Source organism: Misgurnus anguillicaudatus, chromosome 19 (assembly GCF_027580225.2).
Source record: "Misgurnus anguillicaudatus chromosome 19, ASM2758022v2, whole genome shotgun sequence".
In the NCBI taxonomy this organism is placed as follows: Eukaryota; Metazoa; Chordata; class Actinopteri; order Cypriniformes; family Cobitidae; genus Misgurnus; species Misgurnus anguillicaudatus.
Window position 1 is genome coordinate 2,411,803 of NC_073355.2, and position 23,450 is coordinate 2,435,252.

A 23,450-nucleotide genomic window follows, 5' to 3' on the forward strand; every position below is an offset into this window, starting at 1 on the left:
AAAATGTTCTTCTTCAAATATATAAACATACAATATACCAAAAGAAAGAACAGACCCTCTGCCTTCAAACAAAAAACCCATTTCATCCTACCTTCAGCAGTCCTTTTGCAATCAGCTTTTGAATATGGGTAGGTTTCTGCAAAAACACCACATTTTGAGCAAAAAGCAGAGATAATTCAATTTTTGTGACGGACTTTTCATAGAGATCCCATTCAGAGCGATCTTTAAAACAGACACGGACATGCAGCAGCTTGCCATAGGGCAATACTTCCGGTTTTAAAAAGCGTTTTCTCTTGATTGACGAGATATCTCGTCAGGTTACCGGAAGGTTTTGTAGTTAAAATTCGTATATTCTTAACCTAAAATAAAGTCAATGCTTATAAATACAAATAAGAACATACATTCCAGCCTCCTGAATCAAAAACAGAATTTAACACGTTTAGCTTTTAAGACCTTTAGCTACACCTGCTGAGGTTTGTACGATCACACACACACACTTCTAAAAAGATCTGACAGCATCTGCAACTATTTTTGAGTTAAGTGTCCATGGCGGCGACGCGCTTATATTTTTGAGTTAAGTGTCCATGGCGGCGACGCGCTTAACCACAACGTTGGTGTCACGCGTCCGTGGAGGCGACGTATCCTTATCTCGCGTAAAAGTACACGACTGTCACCTTTGCTTGGTAATCCGTGTCATTATCCACTAGCGAATGTTGTTATATTAATCCGAATAACCGGATGTTGACAGTTAAAGTTAATCTACTCATTTTCAATATTAAAATATGTTATTACCTTAACTAAGAATTGTTGATACATCCCTCTATCATCTGTGTGCGTGCACGTAAGCGCTGGAGCGCGCTGCGACACTTCGATAGCATTTAGCTTAGCCCCATTCATTCAATGGTACCATTTAGAGATAAAGTTAGAAGTGACCAAACACATCAACGTTTTTCCTATTTAAGACGAGTAGTTATACGAGCAAGTTTGGTGGTACAAAATAAAAAATAGCGCTTTTCTAAGCGGATTTAAAAAAGGAACTATATTTTATGGCCTAATAGCACTTTTGGGAGTACTTCGACTCGCCTGAAAAGTCCGCTCTTCTTCTCACTCTCATAATGGGAGAGGGAGGGTGTTACTGCGCCGAGTCGAAGTACTCCCAGGAGTGCTATTGCGCCATGGAATGTGGTTCCTCTTTTGGGTCCGCTTGGAGGAGCGCTACGTTTTGTTTTGTACCGCCAAGCTTGCTCGTATAACTACTCGTCTTAAATAGGAAAAACGTTGATGTGTTTGGTCACTTCTAACTTTATCTCTAAATGGGACCATTGAATGAACGGGGCTAAGCTAAATGCTATCGAAGCGCTTACGTGCACGCACACAGATGATAGAGGGATGTATCAAGAATTCTTAGTAAAGGTAATAACATATTTTAATATTGAAAATGAGTAGACTATTCCTTTAACGTTACAGTTCAGCAAGGCGGCGAAGAAGAACGGGGCGTGTCTGTTTGCGAAAACGGGAACCCCCAGCAGTACGAGAACGCCCATTTGTGGACGCAGTTGGATGATATTGGATATTTTATCATTTAAATTACCATAGGCGTCATTTACACTGGGGACGATGGGGACATGTCCCCACCACTTTTTGAAATGGCTGATTTTGTCCCCACCACTTTTTGAAAGCATTTGGTTAAAATGTTCTAAAAAATCAAGTCATGCCTTTGTGACCCTGGTGAAAAAGTAGTTCCATAGTGTACTTAACATGCTTTATTTTTGCACACTAATTTTGTACTTACTAAAAATTCATCTTTAGTACTTCTTAAGATGTTCTTAAGATCATCTAAGTTGTGCTATTTTGAGACACCATAAAAATATGAACTAAAATGTGCTAAAAATGTATTTAAAATATGTATTAAGGTACCACTTGTACTAGTAAACTTGAACCCATCTTTGTATGAAAGCTGAGTTCAAGTGTTAACTAAATAATTTTTTTAATACAGAGATAGTATGTTAAAAGTGCATTTTAGTTCACATTCATGGTGTCTCTAAATAGCACAGAACATCTTAAGAAGTAGCCTACTGAAGATTAATTTTATATTAATTACAAAACTAGTGTGCAAACATAAAGCACCTTAAGTACACTATGGAAGTGTACTACTTTTTCACCTGGGGACTTACGACTAGTTTTGTGGTCCAGGGTCACATATGTTGCGTTGTATGTTTATAGTGTGTTTTCCTTTACATATGTAATGAATTTCATTGTAATTATTGACTTAATGCACTGCTGTTTTCTACAGTATGGTGCTTTGGCACTATTCGTTTGAGCTGGTGCAATTGGAATTGGCATTATTCTTTTGTGGATGAACTTGGCCGTTATGGGAAGCTATTCATAGATTAAACGGCAACATCTGAAATGTATTTAGGCTGGGTTTTTTGTCAGTCAAAGTGTAATTCAACCCTAGATGGCGTGGTTTACCTTATTACTTAACAATGTTACAAACATTAAACCCGAGTTAATTATAATTGTATGCTGTGATCAAAGCTGTATTTTTATTTTTTTGTTCAATATTTTGCTCATTTTTGTTTTTAAAGAAATAAAAATTTGCCCAAGTCATTTCAAGTATTTATTATGTTCAATTCATATAAAAAGTTGCAGAAGCAATTTAATGTCCCACACAGAAAACAGACTGTCACAGCTAACACAGAACGTTCCCCTAACGTTAGTTTTGGGTTATCTTTGGGTCAATTTTTGGGAACCAAATAATAATGTTCTGGGAATATTATTTTTATGTTTTATTTTTGCAACCAAAAAAATATGTTCCCATAACGTTGCCGGGTGGTTATTTATAGTTGCAATATTTCTGATGAATAACCCCCTTGTTAATCTCTAGACATAGGTGTCATTTACACTGGGGACATATCCCCACCACTTTTTGAAATGGCTGATTTTGTCCCCACCACTTTTTCAAAGCATTTGGTTAAAATGTCCTGAAAAAAACAAGTGAATCAAGAAATGTTAAAAGTGTATTTGCACAAAATAAAACATGCAATGCAGTTTAAAACAATGTACAGTGTCCAAAAAAAATATTATTAGGTTTGGGACATTGAAGAGTCAATTTTACCACATGGAGCACATTTTGTTTTTTCTGTATAGCCTGGTGTATTGCGTCTTTGACAGCTCCAGTAGACTAAAAGACCTATTGCGTAAAACCATCATGAATATCACGAGAAAGGTTTATATCGGAAGTTCAACGCAAAGGATGCAGAACAGAGCGTTTAACAGTAAACAGTCCCATCATAAACCACATCACATTACTGAAATCATTACACCAGCAGCAGCAGTATGGTGATCAGCAATGCTGGTCTTTGGGTAATGTTGCATCTGTCCGATGCGTTGCGTATCTGTACACCAAGACATATGGGCTTCTGTTAAATCCACAAACAAACCCTATCGGAGAAATTCATGTTACCCACCACAAGCCGCAGAGCGTCCAGGTTGCAGTGATACGCGGCCCATAGCACCGGTGTCATGCCATCATCATCCGGAGCGTTCAGGTCCTTCCGCGTCGCTTCCTTCAGCAGGTCATACTATGGGAAGCCAATCTCATCAAAAGAAGGACGAAACTGCGCCACTGCTGCGCGGACCAATTATATGCATTTTATTTCTGTGGTAAGAAGACTTGAAATGACTCGAAACTAAAATGGTAGGACTTTGGACTCGACTTGAGGCTTGTTGGCTCTGACTTGTGACTCAACTTGGGACTTGCCTCATCTTTGACTCGACTTGACTCGGGACTCGAGGGCAAAGACTTGAGACTTACTTGTGACTTGCATAACAATGACTTTGTCCCACCTCTGTTGGAAAGCTTAGAAACTGCACTTTCAGAATCTGTGAATAACTCAAAATGGCCCAGATCTGACTTGTGTCCCTACTTTTTGTGACTGGTCACAGTGATTTCATTTTGTTTTTCCATTAAACATAGTATTTTCCCTTGTACTCCATCGGTTAATAGTGGTCTTGAAACAGATGCATTGCTACTACGGTTACAGGGTGGCTGCACCTTCATTGATATAAATGACTGTACTGGTGTTACAGATCTTGGTTGTAGCACAGCGTGAGGCTGAGAATTACTTTGCTCATTTCTTGCAGCATTTACTGACTGGCTAATAAAGCCGCCACTTCAGCTTCAGCACAAGCAGATGATGTAGGGCAGTGGTTCTCAATTCCAGTCCTTGGGCCCCCCTCCCAGAATGTTTTCGATGTCTCCTTATATGAAACACCTGATTTCACTAATTCAAGCTGATGAACTGAATCAGGTGTTTTATATATGGAGATGTCACAAGTAGGGGTGGACCCAGATGTAAATAAGGTCACGCCCCTTTCTCCACCTCGAGGAGATTCCCAAAGCCACCCCAATGACCAGACACACAAGGTAAGCATAAATTAAAATGTACTTTATTTAATTTACTTAAAAATGATAAATAGGGAAGGGAAAGGGGGGACTTAAAATAATGGCCACTCTAGGCTCTCCTCCTTCACCACCAACTGGATCTTCGCACAGTCCATTTTCTTAGCGTTCACGCTGGCTCTCTTTCTCTCCACAGACGACTGCTGGGATACAAGGACACAGTGAATCGATTTCTAGGTTTTCTCTCACCTCTGTGTTGGTGACAGCTTCTAGGTAGGTATGGCTCTCTCCACAGCTCAATATCTCAATGCTCACGCTGGCTCTCTTTCTCTCCACAGACGACTGCGGGGATACAAGGACACAGTGAATCAATTTCCAGGTGTTCTCTCACCTCTGTGCTGGTTACAGCTTCTAGGTAGGTATGGCTCTCTCCACAGCTCAATATCTCACAGACGGCTACGGGTGGCGGGCTTAACGCTGGCTGGCTATGCAATGCGTCGATTGGACGGTGGTTTACAATGGGACGCCGGGGACCAAGACCCACTCGGCGGACTTGTTAGTTGACAGAGGGGCGAGAACGTCACGTCGGCACACCGGGTCGAGCGCTGCCCTTTCCTCGAGAACCGTTGGTCAATCGAAAACTGGACCGGGGCGCCCTTTCGTCGAGACCTCGAGACACAGGTAAAGTAACAGCAGTAAATGTAGTACTCACGCACACCGCCAATCGCACAATTCTTCACCGCCACTCTGTAATACTGTCAGACTGAAACACACTACAGCATAGTCGCACAGATGTTCTCTAGCGCCGTTTTTCCTCTTCGTCGTCCCGGGCCGAGTGACTGAAGGCAGGGTTACGTCAGACAAGACACAGCACTCTCACTGCAATACACAGCATTACACAGCACCACTTCAAGTGAAAATTTCTACATCCAAAAGACTCACCCACCACGCTCAGTGCACACAATGACACCCGCCTTCTTCCACTTTGCTCTGGGCGAGAATAGGGAGATGGTAGACGGCCTAGTGTTTGTTTATTGTCGTCACTGTAGCTGCTTACACAAAACCCTTCGGCTCACCCACCACGCTGGTACAGGGGTAGGGCCACTCGTTCTCTCTTGAAAACACTCCAAACGATTGTATAAATCAACTGCATATAAAACACCTACTTCAAGTGATGTATTTACTCACAACTTCGGTCTCCAACAACGATTTCGGGGTGCTCCTTTTTAAAGATCCACAGCCTGCCTTCCTTTCGCCTCCTGTGGCTCTGTCCTCTTTCCAGTCGCTTCAGCGATCCCCGGATCAACAGAGCCTTCGGGCTCTTCAAAAGGTGCGTGTCTTTGTTTGCCCTTGGCAAAGGAGCTTCCCCCGTGTCAATCGCCTCTCGTGTACATCGATCTTCGTGTTCGAACGCCCCCTCTTTGTGTTTCAGCAGAGCTATTTATTTCGTACGGCCTCCAATCACCCTTCGCTGGCTTCATTCCTCTCACCTGCGGCTCGTCAACCCCTGATTCCGTTGTCCTGGAAACCAGGAAGTGAGAAGGTCCGTCCTCGTATGTGGCCCGGTGGGGAAACCTTCCCTAACTTTGGTTCCGCCCTTAAAAAGATCGTCACCTTGTGACAGAGACATCTAAAATATTCTTGGAGGGGAGGCCCAAGGACTGGAATTGAAAACCACTGATGTAGAGCAGTGTTTCCCAACCCTGGTCCTCGGGCACCCCCTCCCAGAAAGTTTTAGATGTCTCCTTATTTAACACACCTGATTTAACTCATCAGCTTGTTAGGGACACATGTTTACCATTTTGGAAGGAGGCTGATGAGTCGAATCAGGTGTTTTAAATAAGGAGACATCTAAAACTTTCTGGGAGGGGGTGCCCGAGGACCAGGATTGGGAAACACTGATGTAGAGGACCTACTAGAGTTTCAACCAGATGAGGAGATCTTTTTGCTTGATTTTTTGCTGTATACATTTGAGATGCTATCTGTTGGTTTGATCTCATCCAAGTCAATGCATTACATTTCTCACATTGATTCATAGTTTTTGCATCAGAGGTTGCAGCAGGCAATGGATCATTTAAAGGAGCTGGTGCTTGAACAGCCATGGTCATTGACTGTATTCCATCTATTGCAGAATGAGATAACAGAGGACATTCATTACTCTGTTTAACCCTCTGGGGTCCGATCATTTTGGGACACTCTCAGAGGTTCTGACATGCTCTTACATTTGGTCTTTTTTCAGTTGCTTTAAAACATCATAATGGCAAGTGTCTCATACCCCTGCGTTCAGCACAAACTGGGGTAAAATATTATATGAGCTACATGTATGTACATGTTTGTATTTTTGAGAGAAAAATGGTTATGCATGGTTTTTAAAAAAGCTAATTTTTTAAGTCACTGATATAAGTCCACAAAACCCATACTAAACATGTTTTAACAAGACTTTCCTGAACAGAATCTAGTAGTCTAGAGTTTTTTCTTTAAAATGATGTGAAAATCACCCTGTCTACTTATTCACATAAAACAATGTATTGATTTAGAAATTGTAAGACACTTTTTGTTTAGAGGGGCCGTATGCGAGAAGGATTAATTGACAGCTAGCAAACAAAGGTTTGCATAATGAGCTGCATAATGAGGCAGGAATGTGAGAATGAACTACAGTAAAGAATGTGAAAACAAAAGTATACATGTTTGTTTGAGGTTTATTAAGTTAACAATATAATCAAAATAGAAATGATGGTCAGTAGTAGTGATGCGCGGGTCGGCGTTTTTCCAACCCGCGGGTCCCGCTTTTATAAAATATTTGGCCCGCCCCAACCCGCACCGCAACACTGTATCTATTTTTACAACCCGCACCGCCCTGCGCCCTAGACCATTAAAATAGACATACTAGGCATTTGTAATGTAAATAAAAAGAGGCTTTATTTCAGCCTGAGTGCTTGGAAACAACCATTAGATTACATCGCCCTGTAAACTGGCAACAACATGTGCGAATGAGCCATAGAAACCAGCATGGTCATATTAATATAGAGATAGGATAATGATAAACCAGGGGTGTCCAATACATCGATCGCAAAGGCAATGCCGGTAGATCGCACATAAGTTAATTGTGTATTCTCATGCTGCTCCATGCCTCCACGGGAAAATTGGCATTATGAGTAATTGTGAAACACTTAAGTCTTTTTGAGTTGCTGTGCCTTTCTTCTCATATGTGTTTTTATAAATCTTATGCCTGCCCACTGCAGCTCAGTCATGTAAACTTCCGAAATTTACAAGCATGCAATCGCATCGCATTCTTGCTTTCATGCACGAGATGAAGCACGCAAGAGCGAGCGAACGAGGGAGAGAGAGAGAGAGAGAGGCAGCATTGTGCTGATATATGTATAGTCCACGCATTTAAAGTGTTTTTAACATGTAGAACTTGTCGGCTTTATCATTTTAAAAGTAGATCACCACACAAAAAAGCAGCATTTGTATTATCTATTCACAAATTCCCTACCTTAATTTCTCCTGCAGATCGTCTTTCATCTTTTAATTCTCCTTTTGTTTTGTTGTTGTGGCTGGCAGCCAGCGGGAGCTACTTGGCGCTTCCGTGACGTCAAAGGGATATCAAGTTACGTTGCGCAAGTTATGTTGCGGAAGTTACGTTGCCACATAGGCCTACGTAATTTAACCTTATCAAAGAACGTAATTAAATGTAAATATATATATTCCCAAATATTTAATATATATGCTACAAGGAATTAGACGCAACATATACGTTTTTTAATTTTGTTTTTAATGACCCGCCCCAACCCGCCCCACATTAAAGTTACAATTTCTTTACCCGCCCCAACCCGACCCGTGGGTTATATAAAAAGCTGTTTTCAGATGACTGTTTTCAGATGCCCATCCCATTATCGTCTAGCTTCTGTTTTAAACGTGTTTCTGTAAGCGCATATGAACTTTAAAGGGACACAAGGCAGCATTTTTATGTTAATAAATCATCTTTGTAAGACGGTATATGGTTAAATGACTCATTACCGGACGAATGAAGACTCTCTCGCCTGCCCCTACCGTCTGTAGGAAGAATACCCCACTTGCAAGTTCGCTGTATCCGACCCGGTGTCCTTCAGTCTTGCAAAGTCTCAGATATCGAGAGAAGCAGGATCACTTTACGGAAAACAACACAGAAGCAGGCGAGCTAAACACGGCTAGGAATTGTTGCAAATGGCAGAGCCGGGGAAGAAAGATCGAAAACCCTTGACGTAAGGAAAACATAACTGGATTGGAAATAAGCTGATAAACTTGGTTCCGAGGGGGGAGGGACAACAGTTCGTTTTTACGACAGTGTGTTTGAAAGCATTTACTTTCAGACACAAGGGGGAGCTCGTAGAGAAATATTATGCAGACTTGCCTGGTTTCCCTTTAAAAACACATTGCATGTGCGCGAGCTCGCGTCTCCATGCAGCGCTCATAAAAATGGTGTCGCGTGTAAAGCGCAATATATGGAATTACCTTGCTATGGCAAGCCGTTTTAACTTTTATTCATTCGTAGGATATGAATTTGTGATATCAACAATTCAATTTTCACTAGTTAAAATTGTAATTCTTGATATCAGATATTACATTTCTACTAGTAACAATGGCAATTCTTGATATCAACAATTACATTCCCACTAGTAACAATGTTAATTCTTGATATCAGCAATTTAATTCTTGATATCAACAATTACATTCCCACTAGTAACAATGTTAATTCTTGATATCAGCAATTTAATTCTTGATATCAACAATTCAATTCTTGATATCAACAATTCAATTCTTGATATCAACAATTCAGTTCTTGATATCAACAATTAAGTTATTGATATCAACAATTAAGTTATTGATATCTGTAATTGTATTTTCACTAGTGAAATGTCACCATAGGCTGCCATTCAAATTCAATTGTTGATATCAAGAATTACATTTTCACTAGTAACAATGTTTATTCTTGATATCAACAATTTAATTCTTGATATCAACAATTCAATTCTTGATATCAACAATTCAATTCTTGATATCAACAGTTCAATTCTTGATATCAAGAATTACATTTCCACTAGTAACAATGTTAATTCTTGATATCAACAATTCAATTCTTGATATCAACAATTCAATTCTTGATATCAACAATCGAGTTCTTGATATCAAGAATTCAATTGTTACTAGTTAAAATGTTAATTCTTGATATCAATAATTCGATTGTCACTAGTGACAATTTAAATTTCTGATATCATGAATGGGATTGTTACTAGTAAGAAAGCCATTTTAGATATCTGAAATGATATTGATATCAGAAATACAATTTCAGATAACAGAAATTAACATTGTCACTAGTGACAATGGAATTATTGATATCAAGAATTAACATTTTAACTAGTAACAATTGAATTCTTGATATCAAGAACTCAATTGTTGATATCAATAATTTAATTCTTGATATCAAGAATTGAATTGTTGATATCAACAATTAACATTGTTACTAGTGGAAATGTAATTCTTAATATCAAGAATTGAATTTGAATGGCAGCCTATGGTGATATTTCACTAGTGAAAATACAATTACATATATCAAGAATTTAATTGTTGATATGAAGAATTGAATTGTTGATATGAAGAATTAAATTGTTGATATGAAGAATTACCATTGTTACTAGTGGAAATGTAATTGTTGATAACAAGAATTGCCATTGTTACTAGTAGAAATGTAATTTCTGATGTCAAGAATCAAAATTTTAACTAGTGAAAATTGAATTGTTGATATCAAGAACACAACGAATAAAAGTTAAAACGGCTTGCCATACCTTGCATGTAAACAATATGGAATCATTTTACAGCAAATCCCGCAGTGCAGCATTACTCAAAGTTGCCATGAAGGATACGAAAGTGAATAACTGTGTCTAACACTGTACAGCATGTAACAGATATCCGCCATTACGGGAGGTCACGCGCATTTGTTTGTAAATAAGCATGTAAACATGGAATCATATTACAGCACACACTTAAAAGATACAGCAGTGCAGGCTTACTGAAAGTTGTCATGAAGGTTAAGTGAATAACTGTGTTTAACTCGGTTACAGCATGCAACAGTGAAATCCGCCATTACGTGAGATCGCGTCCGTTTGTAAACAATGTGAATGTTTTTCAATCCAAAGCGTGCAGTCTGCTGAGGTTGCTTAACTGTATGTAGGCTGAACTGCACAAGCCATGAGCATATTAAGTTACATGATAGCAAATATAAATGGTATAAATGAACTGTTAACGTTACTTACTTCTAATCCAGCTCCAGTGCGTCCTCCATTGTTCTTCTAAGGTAACTTAATTAAAGATAAAATGAAGATATTCCTCACGTGTGTGTAAAGTTTATCTCCCAAACATGCGGTAAAGTCTTTAAATCTGATCAAACTTTATGCTTTGCTTATGGTTTGAACAGCTTGTGTCTTCATTACCATGTCAACAGCTGTGGGCGTGACCGAATTAAAGATAATGAAGTCAGTCAGGAAAAACGGTACTCTCTTTACTTCAATGCAGATTACATAAACAGGCATTATTTGTTTTCGATTATATTTAGCTTGTTTAAAAGTAGACATTTCAGGCTTTCTTTTGATATGTGTATCATGCTTGTGTGATGAGTATTCACAGAGATTTAATTGATTTTTGTAACGTGTTTTGAGAGACAGCTGGCGGAGACAGAAATGTCTGGATGCACACCCTGTTTATTTTCTTTATTTGACAAAAACACAAAGATCTATTGTTATTGTGAATGAACCCATATTAAAGAAGAAGAAGAAGAAGAAGAAGAAGTAAGAAGAAAGACGTTTGAATATTCTCCCTAAAAAACCCACGAATATTCTAACTATTCGAATATCTGGTTGCCCATTTTTTCAACGACGTTAACAACGTTTAACAACCCATTACGTCAATAACAGGACAAATTAATATAAAGAGACATAACTACTTCTATAGGTAGTCTATTTAAGTTTAAACATATTGACAACGTATATTACATACACAAAACAAGTAAATCAAGAGACATCAAAGAGATATGGTACCTCGGTTACATTGCTTGACAAAACTCCCTGAAGCCTGCTCCATCCACGACACTGATCGGTCTCATGTCCTTACAAATGAACTAAATTCATTTCTCCGTTGTGTGGTCAGAAACTGCATCACTCTGAGGTGATATTTTTATGTCATTAATATTGAGCCCGAGTGACAGAATTAAGTCTAATGTGTGCTTACGAGTATGCGTTGGCCCTGTCACGTTTTGTCTAATATTGAGAGAATATAGAACATCCATAAATGCAAGTCCTAGAGCATCTTTTGAGTTATCCACATGAATATTAAAATCACCAACGATAAGAGCTTTATCTACAGTGACTACAAGCTCAGACAGGAAATCTGCTATTTCTTTAAGGAAATCTGCATGGTGGCCCGGAGGTCTATAGATTGTAGCTAAGGCAAAAGAGAGCTGTTTGTGGTTACGATCGGTTATTTCCATATTTAACAACATTAGTTCGAATGATTTAAATTTTACTTCAGATTTTTGGTTTACTTTAAAAATTTTGTTGTATATTGTAGCTACACCACCCCCTCTCCCCTTTAATAGAGGTTCGTGTTTATAATAATAGTCTTGTGGGGTGGATTCGTTTAAACTAATGTAGTCGTCTGCTTTAAGCCAGGTTTCTGTTAAACAGAGTGCATCTAAGTTTTGGTCTGTAACTATTTCATTGACAATAGGTTCTTTATTGGTAAGCGATCTAATGTTCAGAAGGCCGAATTTTAACATTCGAGGTTCATCTGTTAATGTATTGTTTTCTAATTTTATATTAATCAGATTTGTACCAGATGTGGCAAGCTGTGCTCTGTATTTATTTGTTCGGGGAACAGATACAGTTGAAATGTGTCGATATTCTGGTAAGATTGACTCGAAGTGCTGGGATATAAGTGATCTTGACATATCACGGCAGCTAACAGATGGACGGTTAAGCCGATCCGTCTGTTGCCTGACTTGTACCCTGGATAGTCAGACTGTATTCGAAGTAAGACTATTGGTCAGATTTATAGAGAGAATCGCACTTCCTTCCTGAGATGGATGGAGGCCATCTCTCTTTAGCAGGTCAGGTCTCCCCCGAAAATGCTTCCAATTGTCTATAAACCCTACGTTATGCTGAGGGCACCATTTTGACATCCAGTCGTGAAGAGACAATAATCTACTGTAAGTTTCATCCCCCCGGTAGGCGGGGAGGGGACCAGAGCATATTACATTGTCTGACATTGTTTTAGCGATTTCACATATCTCTTTAATATTATCTTTGGTGATCTCCGACTGGCGGAGTCTGGTGTCATTCGTGCCGGCGTGAATAACAATTTTAGAAAACTTACGCTTAGCATTAGTCAGCACTTTAAGTTTTGATCTAATGTCTGAAGACCTGGCTCCCGGTATACAATCGACTATGGTGGCTGGTGCCTCAATGTTCGCGTTCCTAAGTATCGAATCTCCAATGACCAAGGCACTTTTAACAGACGTCTCAGTCGGTGTATTGCTTAGAATATCGAACCTGTTTGAAATTACCAGGGGGGTCTTGGGTGGGCACCGGAAACGACTTTGCCGCCTGACAGTCACCCAGTTAGTCGGCCCCCTTGACTCAGATGATGTAACCGAGCTATGTGTATTACGTTTAACACTAGGCGCACCCGAAACAGTGTTTGTAGCATTAGCGGTATTAGCGTTTGTAGCATTAGCGGTATTACCGTTTGTAGCATTAGCGGTATTAACGTTTGTAGCATTAGCGGTATTAGCGTTTGTAGCATTAGCGGTATTGCTGTCATCAACTAGCGTTTGGATGCACGCTTCTAGTTCTGCAATCTTCTTCGTCAGCCTTACTACTTCAATACACTTAGCACAAGTAAACCCCTCTGTGCTGATGGAAGAAGCTAAACTGTACATGTGGCAAGTAATGCAGGTTACAATAACAAGCGGAGTCTTACCGCTTTCATGTTGGGTGATGGCGTCTTCGGTCGCCTGGATGCGGTCCGTGAAGCTACATCGCGAGGGAAGCTCACTTGCAGCACGCCCCGATCGCCTGCGGACGTCTGTAGCCAGTGTGATGTGAGGCACGCTGAATCCGGGCTCCTCCACGGCTTCCCGATCGCTTTCATTCTGGGCGATGGCGTCTCCGTTCCCTCGAGCGCGGTCCGTGAAGCTGCACCGCGTAGGGTGTTCGCTTTTTGCACTTCTCGGTCGCTTGTGGATGTCTGGAGCCTGGGTGAACTGGGCGCTGTACGTCGCGTAGGATCTGCGATAACCGGGTATCAACTGCTCCACAGCTTCCCGCTCAGGTGAGGACAGGTCTGAATAGCATACAGTGGATGAGTCCGCCATTAGATCGGCAAAATGGTACCTAAAACCGGCACCTGTTTGTTGATGCTAGTGGGCTATATGCTAACACTGGGTGTTTAGCAGTGATAAATCGTTCCACGTGGTAGTACTGCTCAATAGTCGACACGGTAAAGTATTCTTGAGATAAACTAATATGTTATATTATATAAATAGGAACAAGGTAGTCAGAAAATAGGATTTCGATGATAAACTCGACGGAGCTCTGACGGAGCTCTGATATCTCTCTCACGTGTAGTTATTAACCTCTATAAATGCATTATTGATGGCTTTAAGTAAAGTGAACACATAGGATACAGTTTTCTAATCCAAATGTAAGGAAATCAGATGTTATTCATTATACATTTTCAATAGTTTATTTGCAAATGTAAAAATGTATATAATAAAGTAATGAAAAAAAAATCCTGTATAAAAATTTGCGATTTTCATACTAGTAAAACAAAGCCACATTTTTTAAGTATTACATTAGATCACAATACGCAATACACTGGCTGAGGAGAGATTTTAACAAGTCGGAATTCCCATTCATGACCTGTAATGTAAACATTGGCTAATAAAGGCATAATTGATAACTAAATGCATTTATTAGCAAACATTGACTCTGGAACTATTTTTATATTTGATCATTTACAGACCGAGAAGTTAGAGGAAATTGTTAATCAAACTCGTGCACATTGAATTTCCTGATATTGTGAATGAGACGTCCAAGAATTTCATATCTGTGATTTCTTGCCAGCCAGTACTCCCATTCAATAACTCTAAGGTGTTCTTTTAGCAGCTTTGTGGTACGATTCCCTCGATGCCGCCAAACATCTGTTTTGTATGTCTGCCATGCTCGCTCTAGATGTTGCGTGTGAGCTCTTGTGGTGGGATGTACAAAATGTCTTTTGTGACACACAGTGTGATGGTTATAGCCTTCCTCTACTAAAGATCTCCTGTAGGCTCGCCATTCATCAGTCACAATGCTTGTGCCTCTCCTAACATGCAGAATTATAGCAGGCGTAAGGTCATTTCTTGAGCGCCCTCTTACAATCTTAAGGATTGGTCTTCTTGTAGTTTGGCTAATTTCCAGGATACCCAGGACCCACTTCTTGGTTCTCTGCCAGGCTGGTCCAATTCTTCCATGATTATACTGTAAAATCATACAGTATATTAAATTCTCTTTGTTAAACATTTGTAAATGTTAATTGTGAAATATCTAACCCATAAGGTTTAAACGAGGAGGTTTAAACTAGAAAGTTACTACCTTTCTTTTATGTGAAAACTTGCTTTCATCAAGCATTACAAAGGAATGACGACGACCACCAACACGCATTTTTCCATGGCTGCGAAGTTTATTGATGGCACGGCAGCAGACCTGTAATTGAGATCAGAACATATTTCCTTCATAATTTTATTTTCCTTATTTTATTACTAAAGAATATAAAAGAATATGCAATTAATTCTACTGGTTAAATGTAATTAAAGAGTAACTAAACCCTTAACCAACTTTTTTTAGTTAATGATCTGTAAGAATGATGCTTTATTAGTGCTGTTCATTGATTTTAGTAAGTTTTTTGACATATGGATATAAAGTGTTTCAATACTACAAAATATGGTGTAAAAACGTCTGAGTGCTGCCCTCTTCAGGTTGAACGGTGGCTACTGCAGTTGATTTTCCTATTGGATGTTGGGTCCAAAAAGTAACTCGTGACGTAAGCAGGTTCAAGCTCACCACACCCTTGTTACGATCTCACCACATGCTTGGTACGAGCTTAGTTCGTCCCCTTTATCTCCGTTGGGATCTGCCCACTTTTCTTGCATTTTTCAAATATTGCCAGTGGGTGGAGTCAGGCTCTGACCAGGGGTTTAGTTACGCTTTAATGTCACTGTGGATCATGAAAATTTTGGCCATTGGTTGATATCTTACCTGTCTCATGACTGAAGCCATTTTTGACAATGTCTAACTGCTTGCTGCAACACCATCTTCCATTAGGTCAATCTGTCACATCCGTAATCCTTGTGAAAACCTTTTTGAACAAAGCATATTCATTATTTAAAATAAGCACAAAACACTAGTTACGTATGTAACTGTGGTTCTGTGAATTCCGGATGACCGCCAGAGGCAGTGCTAAACACTAGTGGATTATCGCTGCCAAGCCAGATAGGTCGAGAAAACATAAAAACAAAGTCACGTCGTGACGCAACCGAGACGCAAGGATAAGTACCGTAGCAGCTCGGTGCCCAGCCTCGAAATGCTTTCTCGCGCATTCCGAGTGACAGAAAATCTCTGGCGGTCATCCGGAATTCACAGAACCACAGTTACATACGTAACTAGCGTTCTGTTTCATTCCTCCTGACTGCCAGAGGCAGTGCTAAACACTAGTGGATGACACATACCAACATAGTCACGAGGAATGTCACCCACCTGAATCACAGCTGATCTTGAAGGACCGCAGAACTCATGCGACAAGAAGCAGCCACATTCACTTTGTAAAATCGAGCAAAAGTACATGGTGAAGACCAGGTAGCAGCAGTGCAGATATCCATCAAGGAGATCCCTAATAGAGCGGCCCAGGATGTCGAGACGGCCCTGGTAGAATGACAAGTAACATAATTTGGCAAGGGTGCAACACATTTAGAATATGACAACATAATCACATCCACAATACAGTGAGACAATCTCTGCTTGGATAAGGGTGCACCTTTACGCACACCCCCGTAACAGACAAACAATTGGTCAGTCTGCCTGAAAGCAGTGGTAGCGTCAACATAGTATTTCAAGGCTCTCACCGAGCATAGGAGACGAGACCTCCCATCAACGTCGTAGTCAGGTGTAGGCGGTTGTAAAGACTGCTGTTGAATAGACTGATTCACAAATTGTGGTGACAAAAACTTATTTAAGAAAGCTGGATTAGTTCGAATATTGAACCCATATAATTCAGGCAGCCAACTCAAGCACTATTCAAACACTGACAGCGCATGCATTTCTCCCACACGCTTAGCTGATGCAATGGCTAACAAAAAAGATGCCTTCAAAGATAACCACTTGATATCCACAACAGCCAACGGTTCAAATGGTTGCGAACAAAGAAACTCAAGAACAAGAGGCAAATCCCACACAGGGAAAGGGGCAAGACGAACCGGCTTCAACCGTTTTGCACCCTTCAGAAAACTACATACAAGGGTATGAGACCCTAAAGAAGAACCCTCAACTGGTGCATGAAAAGCAGATATAGCAGCAACATAAACTTTTAAGGTGGAAGCTGCTTTATTCCCATCCAACAAGTGCTGCAAGAAACTTAAAACTTTTGGTACTGTACAATGAACTGGGTCGACGTCCTGATTCTCACACCAAGAAGAAAACAGTCTCCAACGAGCGGCATAAAGCTGTCGTGTTGAAGGAGCTCTAGCATTTTCAATTGTATTGATAACAGCTGGTTCACAACCCACTAAGAGTGAGCTGGACCCAGCGGCCAAATCCAAAGTTGAAGACGAGCCGGATCTGGGTGCCAAACACGGCCTCGTAGTTGGGAAAGGAGATCCCTCCTGACGGGAAGTTGCCATGGTTCGCCCCGTACCAGACTCAGAAGAAGGGGAAACCATGGCCTGGCCGGCCATCGAGGTGCAACTAACAGCACTCTGTGATTGCACAGGAGCACCCTGTGTAATGTTTCCCACAGCAGTGGAAATGGAGGAAACGCATACAACAGGCAGTTCGGCCACTCGTGAGCCAACGCATCCTGTCCCAACGGGCTGGATGTCTCTGTCCTTGCAAACCACAGACGGCAGTGGGTGGTCAGCTCTGACGCAAATAGATCGACTACTGCTTTGCCAAACCGTCGCCAAATTTCCTGCACCACATCCGGGTGGAGCCTCCATTCCCCCGGGAGCAACAAGTCCCTGGACAGAGCATCTGCCACCTGATTGGCTGATCCTGGAAGATGAACCGCTTTCAGAGAAGCCAATCGATGCTGAGACCATTTGAGGATCTGATGCGTTAGTTGTAAAGATGCGAGAGACCTGGTGCCGCCCTGGTGATTCAAATGGAAAACCGTAGATGTATTGTCGGATCGGATGAGTACATGGCGGCCAATCACGTTTGGCAGGAAGTATTGTAGAGCTAAAAACACTGCTTTTAGTTCCAGAACATTTATATGTTCCAAGGTCTCCTGTTGCGACCAGTGGCCGCCAATTCCCCTCTGGTTCCACGTTGCACCCCATCCTGTCAGTAAAGCATCGGTTGTGATCACTTCTCGACGAGAAGTCACCACACCCAATCGAACACCCGTTCTCAGAAACCCCAATCGTTTCCAAGGCTTTAGTGCACGGACACAAGCGGCTGAAACAACAATCTTTTGATGAAGATGTCTCACAGGGTCTAGTCTCAGGCTGTTGCTCCACCTCTGGAGAGGTCTGAGATGAAGCAGGCCCAGGGGAACCACAGGGGTGGCAGCAGCTAACATCCCCATTAGTTGTAGGAGAACACAATAAGGAATCTCCTTTCCCAGCTGGAATCGCGTCAGTAACTGGTGAATACTGTCCGACCGAGCAAGTGACAGGGTTGCGGACATTGCAAGAGAGTCGAGAGTCACGCCAATGAAGGTTACAGACTGTGTTGGAACCAAGTGACTCTTTGACTCGTTCACAGTCAGACCCAGCCGCTGGACATGTTCCAGTAAAATCTTGGTGTTCTGCAGAGCATGTTGTCTTGTTGGGGCACAGAGCAAGCAGTCGTCTAAATAGGGCAGGATCCTCATGCCCTTGGACCAAAGAGGAGACAGAACTGCACTCATGCATCTTGTGAAGACGCGAGGAGCCAGGGACAGGCCAAAAGGAAGAACTCTGAACTGGTAGGGATGCCCTTGAAAACTGAACCGAAGGAACTTCCTGTGGTGAGGGGCAATGGGAATATGAAAATATGCATCCCTCAGGTCCACAGTCACAAACCAGTCCCTTTCCATCACGGAACGCAGAACGTCGCTTGTCCGTAACATACGAAAAGAGAGCTTCTTTAGGAACACATTTAACCGGCGTAGGTCCAGAATGGGCCGAAAACCCCCGTCCTTCTTGGGAACAAGGAAGTACGTGGAGTAAAAACCGTCCCTCTGACTGAGGGGAGGAACTGGCTCTATGGCTCCCTTCAATAACAGTGAACCGATTTCTTGGGAGAGAGCCATCGATCTGGCCGGATCTTTGACAACCGTCTGAAAAACCCCTGAAAACCTGGGAGGCCGGCGTCGGAACTGCAAGGCGTAACCCCGGTTTATTGTTGCCAGAACCCAGGGGTCGGACACTGAATTTTCCCAGTAATCTAGATGTTGCACGGTAAAACGTCCGATCGCCGACCCAGGAGCTTCAGGGTTTCTGGTATTTGCTTTTAGTTGCAATGGGGGGACGCTGGCGCGCTCCACCATGGTGCTGGTGGTGAAAGGAGCGTCGCCCCTGAGCAGCCTCATTTCCCCTATGACGCTGTGAAGTTTGGGCTGAGCAACATTGTGATGACGGGGACGCTGGTCCGGAATAGGGTAACGAGGTGGAGCTGGTGTGGCTGGCATCCGAAAAACAGGCGCCCGAGGGACCTGAGTGAGCTGACGCGAGGCTTCCGACAGCTTCATTCTCCTGTCCAAGACCTCAGAGACATTCGGACCAAAAAGATGACCTGGTACGATTGGTAGTTCTCTCAATGTCTTTTTACAATCTTCCGGCAACCTCGCCTGCGCTAGCCATACCTGGCGCCGGGCTGTCAGAAGTGTAGCCGAAAGCGTGCCAAGCTCACGAGTTACATGACCCATAGTCAGCAAAGCAGTCTGTAAAAATTGAGGCACAGAGTCATCAACCTTAGATGACTGTAGGGTTGTACTGCAAGCAAGAAGCAGCTGGCAGATAGTGTTCTCTGCTCTAGTAACATAAGCTACCGATTCATACGCTCTCTTTAACAAGGTGTGAGTACGTCCACATTGAGCCATTTTAGGTACGTTGGAGCCCGTTAGTGCATTAGAGAACTCAGTTACAAAGTCCTTACACGTTGGCATCATAAAGGCAGTCTCATTAGCAGGTTGTCTGAAAAACACATTAGTTTGTGCAGGCTGAGCAGGTGATGTGTCAAGACCCAAACGAGCCACCGCCATGCGCAGTGTGGACAAAATGTCATCTGGAGAAGATGGATTTGTACCAGATGAATGTACAGACCCGCCGCTCGATTCATCTGCCGCGGACAGGTTGGAGAGAGCGTCCTGATGAGGGGGGGGCATGGCGAGTTCCTCGAATTCATCCTCACAAAAATGTGAATTAGAGGCACTTGTAGAAAGAGCATCCACATCCATAGTAAGTGGAGGCTGGGATTTACACACCTCCGCATGTTGTCCTGACTTGGATGTATCCTCAGATGGTGCTGTCGAGATAGAGGGTTGTAAAGACAGAACAAAACGTTTAATCTCCGCCAATTCTGACGAGAGAGAAGCAACCGTGTTCGACAGCGTTTGCTCCGCTGTATCGGTAGGTGGTACAGATTTAATCTTTTTTGGCGGAGCGCCAGCTGCGGCCGACGCGTCACGCTTCTTAGCCCGTTTCGGTGCCGAGTGTTGCTGAACGAGGCTAACAGAAGACTTGGGGTCTAATTCAGCAAGCCGGAGCTGTCTCTCTGATAGCGGCAGTAAGCTGCAGTGTAAACATGGATCAGTTAGAGCCTCCTTTAAATGTTGGGTTCCAAGGCACGATGGGCATCGATCGTGTCCGTCGTCGGGAAGAAGGATGTTCGGACATAATTTGCACGTCGGCGGAAAAGCGTTATGGGACATAGTTCGAATATGTCCTCGGTTGCACCGCGTCCAACAAGAAAAATCACAGGAGTATGAGTCAGCTGCCCTCGGATAGCACCGCAAGGCTCAAATACGTGAAAAAAAAAAAACAAAAAAAAAACAACGTTATTATAACGGCCACCGGATAGTACCGTAGGCGCAAATTATCGAACAAAAAACAAAAACAACCAAGTCACGTTAAGTTATGTATGGTTGCGATAGAACGCAGCCCAATTGCAGCCGATACCCGCCACCGGATAGCACCGTGAAGCACAGGGTATCGCTAACACGACAAAAAATACACGGCAAAACAAAATATCAAGAAATATATCACGTTGCGAGAGCACGCAATCTGAGTGTGGTCGGAACCAGCCACCGGTAGGACCGTGAGGCACGAGGTATCGCCAACACTATTAAAAAGTAATAAAAGACTCACGTCTGCAGAAAATAATCCAACTTCCAAAGGTGATGATATTGAGAGCACTGTCACAGCTCGGGAGGGCGAATTTTCGCAACTCAGGTGAGCTGCACCAGACAGCACAATGATGACCTATCACAGCGAGAAAGCGAGAGAGGCTGGGCACCGAGCTGCTACGGTACTTATCCTTGCGTCTCGGTTGCGTCACGACATGACTTTGTTTTTATGTTTTCTCGACCTATCTGGCTTGGCAGCGATAATCCACTAGTGTTTAGCACTGCCTCTGGCGGTCAGGAGGAATGAAACAGAAACAACTATTTGTGTGAATACATACATACTGTAAATATTCAAGACTTTGTTAAATAATAACTAATTAATCACAGTTTTTATTAATCACATATTTAATATTAAAACTTGGATTTATAAAGTATATCTATGTCATTAAGTTGTTTATGGCTTATTAAAAATGTTTAAATATTTTTAAATAATTAATCGCACAGTTGTCTGTGACTTATCCAGCCATCATAGTTGTGATCATAAGGTATGTTTACCCATTTAATGCATTACATACATAAGATGTTTTATATCATGTTTGTGTAATGGTATATTTTTATATGTGCAAACATAATAAGCATAAACTTATCAAGCTACCCACAAAAAGTGGAAAAAAGATGGCTGCCAAATTTTAAAAGCACCTTACTGTTAATAGCAGAAATAAATCTATTACCTTTCCCAGCCATAATATATATATATTTTTTTTAACTAACAATGAATTAATGATTAATATTTTATACATTTATTAATGTTGTAAATGTTCATGCTTAAAACAATATTGTTTTCTTAGTGTTACTATTGTATTATTTCATCTTAATGCAACTTTTAATTGTATCATTGTATGATATTGTAAATAGAAATTAGCATTGATTTACAGTATAGAAAATATTTTTCTACTACGTAACTGGCCTATATTTTTATAAGAACCATATCATACGTTACCTGTAAATAAACTCCAGGTGGTTTTGAAGGCTTCTGCGTGATCTGTAGAATATTGTGCCTTTGCGGACAGACGCTGCACGGTCTCGATGTCTCCTGCAGATCCTTATGTGATATAAGAAAATTATTGATTTATTTGAAAGGTGCCGTTGGCTTCAAAACTGCATATTCAACTACTTACGCACATATTCAGTTAAAAACAGACCATCAGTAGCAGTAATAATTATTTTATACTAATTATAATTATTAATATTAAATGTTAATACACTTTATATTATTAATTTATTTTTGCTGAATGTGTTAAATATATAGTTAACCATTGTTACTAATTTATTGCTTATATTAAATCATAGTTAATAAATTATAGTAAAGAGGTTTAATGTTACATTACCATTGATATCCATCGTGGCGAGAGACCTTTATTAGATGCATCATGTTATTGCATCGGCATTGCATGTGACGTCGTAAGAGTCCTTTTGCTTGCATCCACAGTAGGCTACAATTTTGCGTTTGTTTTTCAATGTACATTTTGTCCTCAGCAATCTGGTGAGCTCCTGTCTCATTTGTGTCATGTTTAACCCCCTTTTGATTTTTGGCGCAAAAAAAAAATACAGCAAACTTCCGGCAACGATCGCGGGGTTTTGGACCAATAGCGTATCAGATCAGTGTGGTGGCAGGCGGGGCTCTGAAGTGATTTGCGTGTAGAGCGATCTGATCAGTCATCTCCATTAACCTGTGGAAAGTTTGTTACTGTAGAATGTAATTAATTTGAACTTCTTAATAACAACTTCAAACTAAATACCATGTGGCTGTTTTAGGGCTATGCGTAACTTGTTTTGTAACAAACTATTGAAATGATGGCTGTTAATTATTACATTTTAATTAACGTATTTAACGTAATTAACGTAATTAACGTAACGTATTATTAATTAAAACGTTAACAATTCCTTATTTTGTAAACTGACCAGTTTAACATTTTACAGGAATGATGAGTAAAAGAACGACAAAGGGAGCAGCTAAGACAGCGTCTCAAAATGGTGCTGAAAGTGCTGGTAAGCTTCAAGTTTTATAAACATACAATGTGTAACTGTTACAGACATTTCGTGTGCATTAATGGAAACCTTATTCATGTTTTTTTGTCAAATACCCACAGTTCGTGTGTAAAGAACATCGTGAACGTCATGAACGCAGAATTACACTTACAAAAACAGACAATTAATAAAAAAAATAATAAAATAAAATAAAACGAAGTTTGCAGGATACACTGATCACGTGATATAGTATAAACGCAACGTAATGCCGACATGTAACTTCATAGTAACAAATGCAATGGTTTTTTAGTGCAGATATCTGCACTGATTTAAAATGTGCAATATAATGGTTAATTATTAACTATTTCCCCACCATTGACTCCTTATTTTGTAAATTAAAGAG

The 23,450-nt window shown here is 41.1% G+C and overlaps 1 protein-coding gene and 2 long non-coding RNA genes across 3 annotated transcripts in view; 1 reads left to right on the plus strand and 2 right to left on the minus strand.

Annotated features, from left to right (window-relative positions):
- Nucleotides 1–23,450, minus strand: part of LOC141350953 (uncharacterized) — a 271,024-nt gene that overhangs the window by 111,411 nt on the left and 136,163 nt on the right. The gene's annotated exons all lie outside the window — the stretch shown is intronic.
- otop2 (otopetrin 2) overlaps nucleotides 1–23,450 on the plus strand; it is a 115,905-nt gene that overhangs the window by 67,603 nt on the left and 24,852 nt on the right. The window lies entirely within an intron of this gene.
- Nucleotides 14,121–22,699, minus strand: LOC129434237 (uncharacterized). The gene is made up of 5 exons (XR_012359060.1): nucleotides 22,408–22,699; nucleotides 22,020–22,121; nucleotides 15,736–15,835; nucleotides 15,073–15,183; nucleotides 14,121–14,958 (listed from the first exon to the last, which is right to left on the minus strand). It is a non-coding gene; the product is annotated as an uncharacterized lncRNA (long non-coding RNA).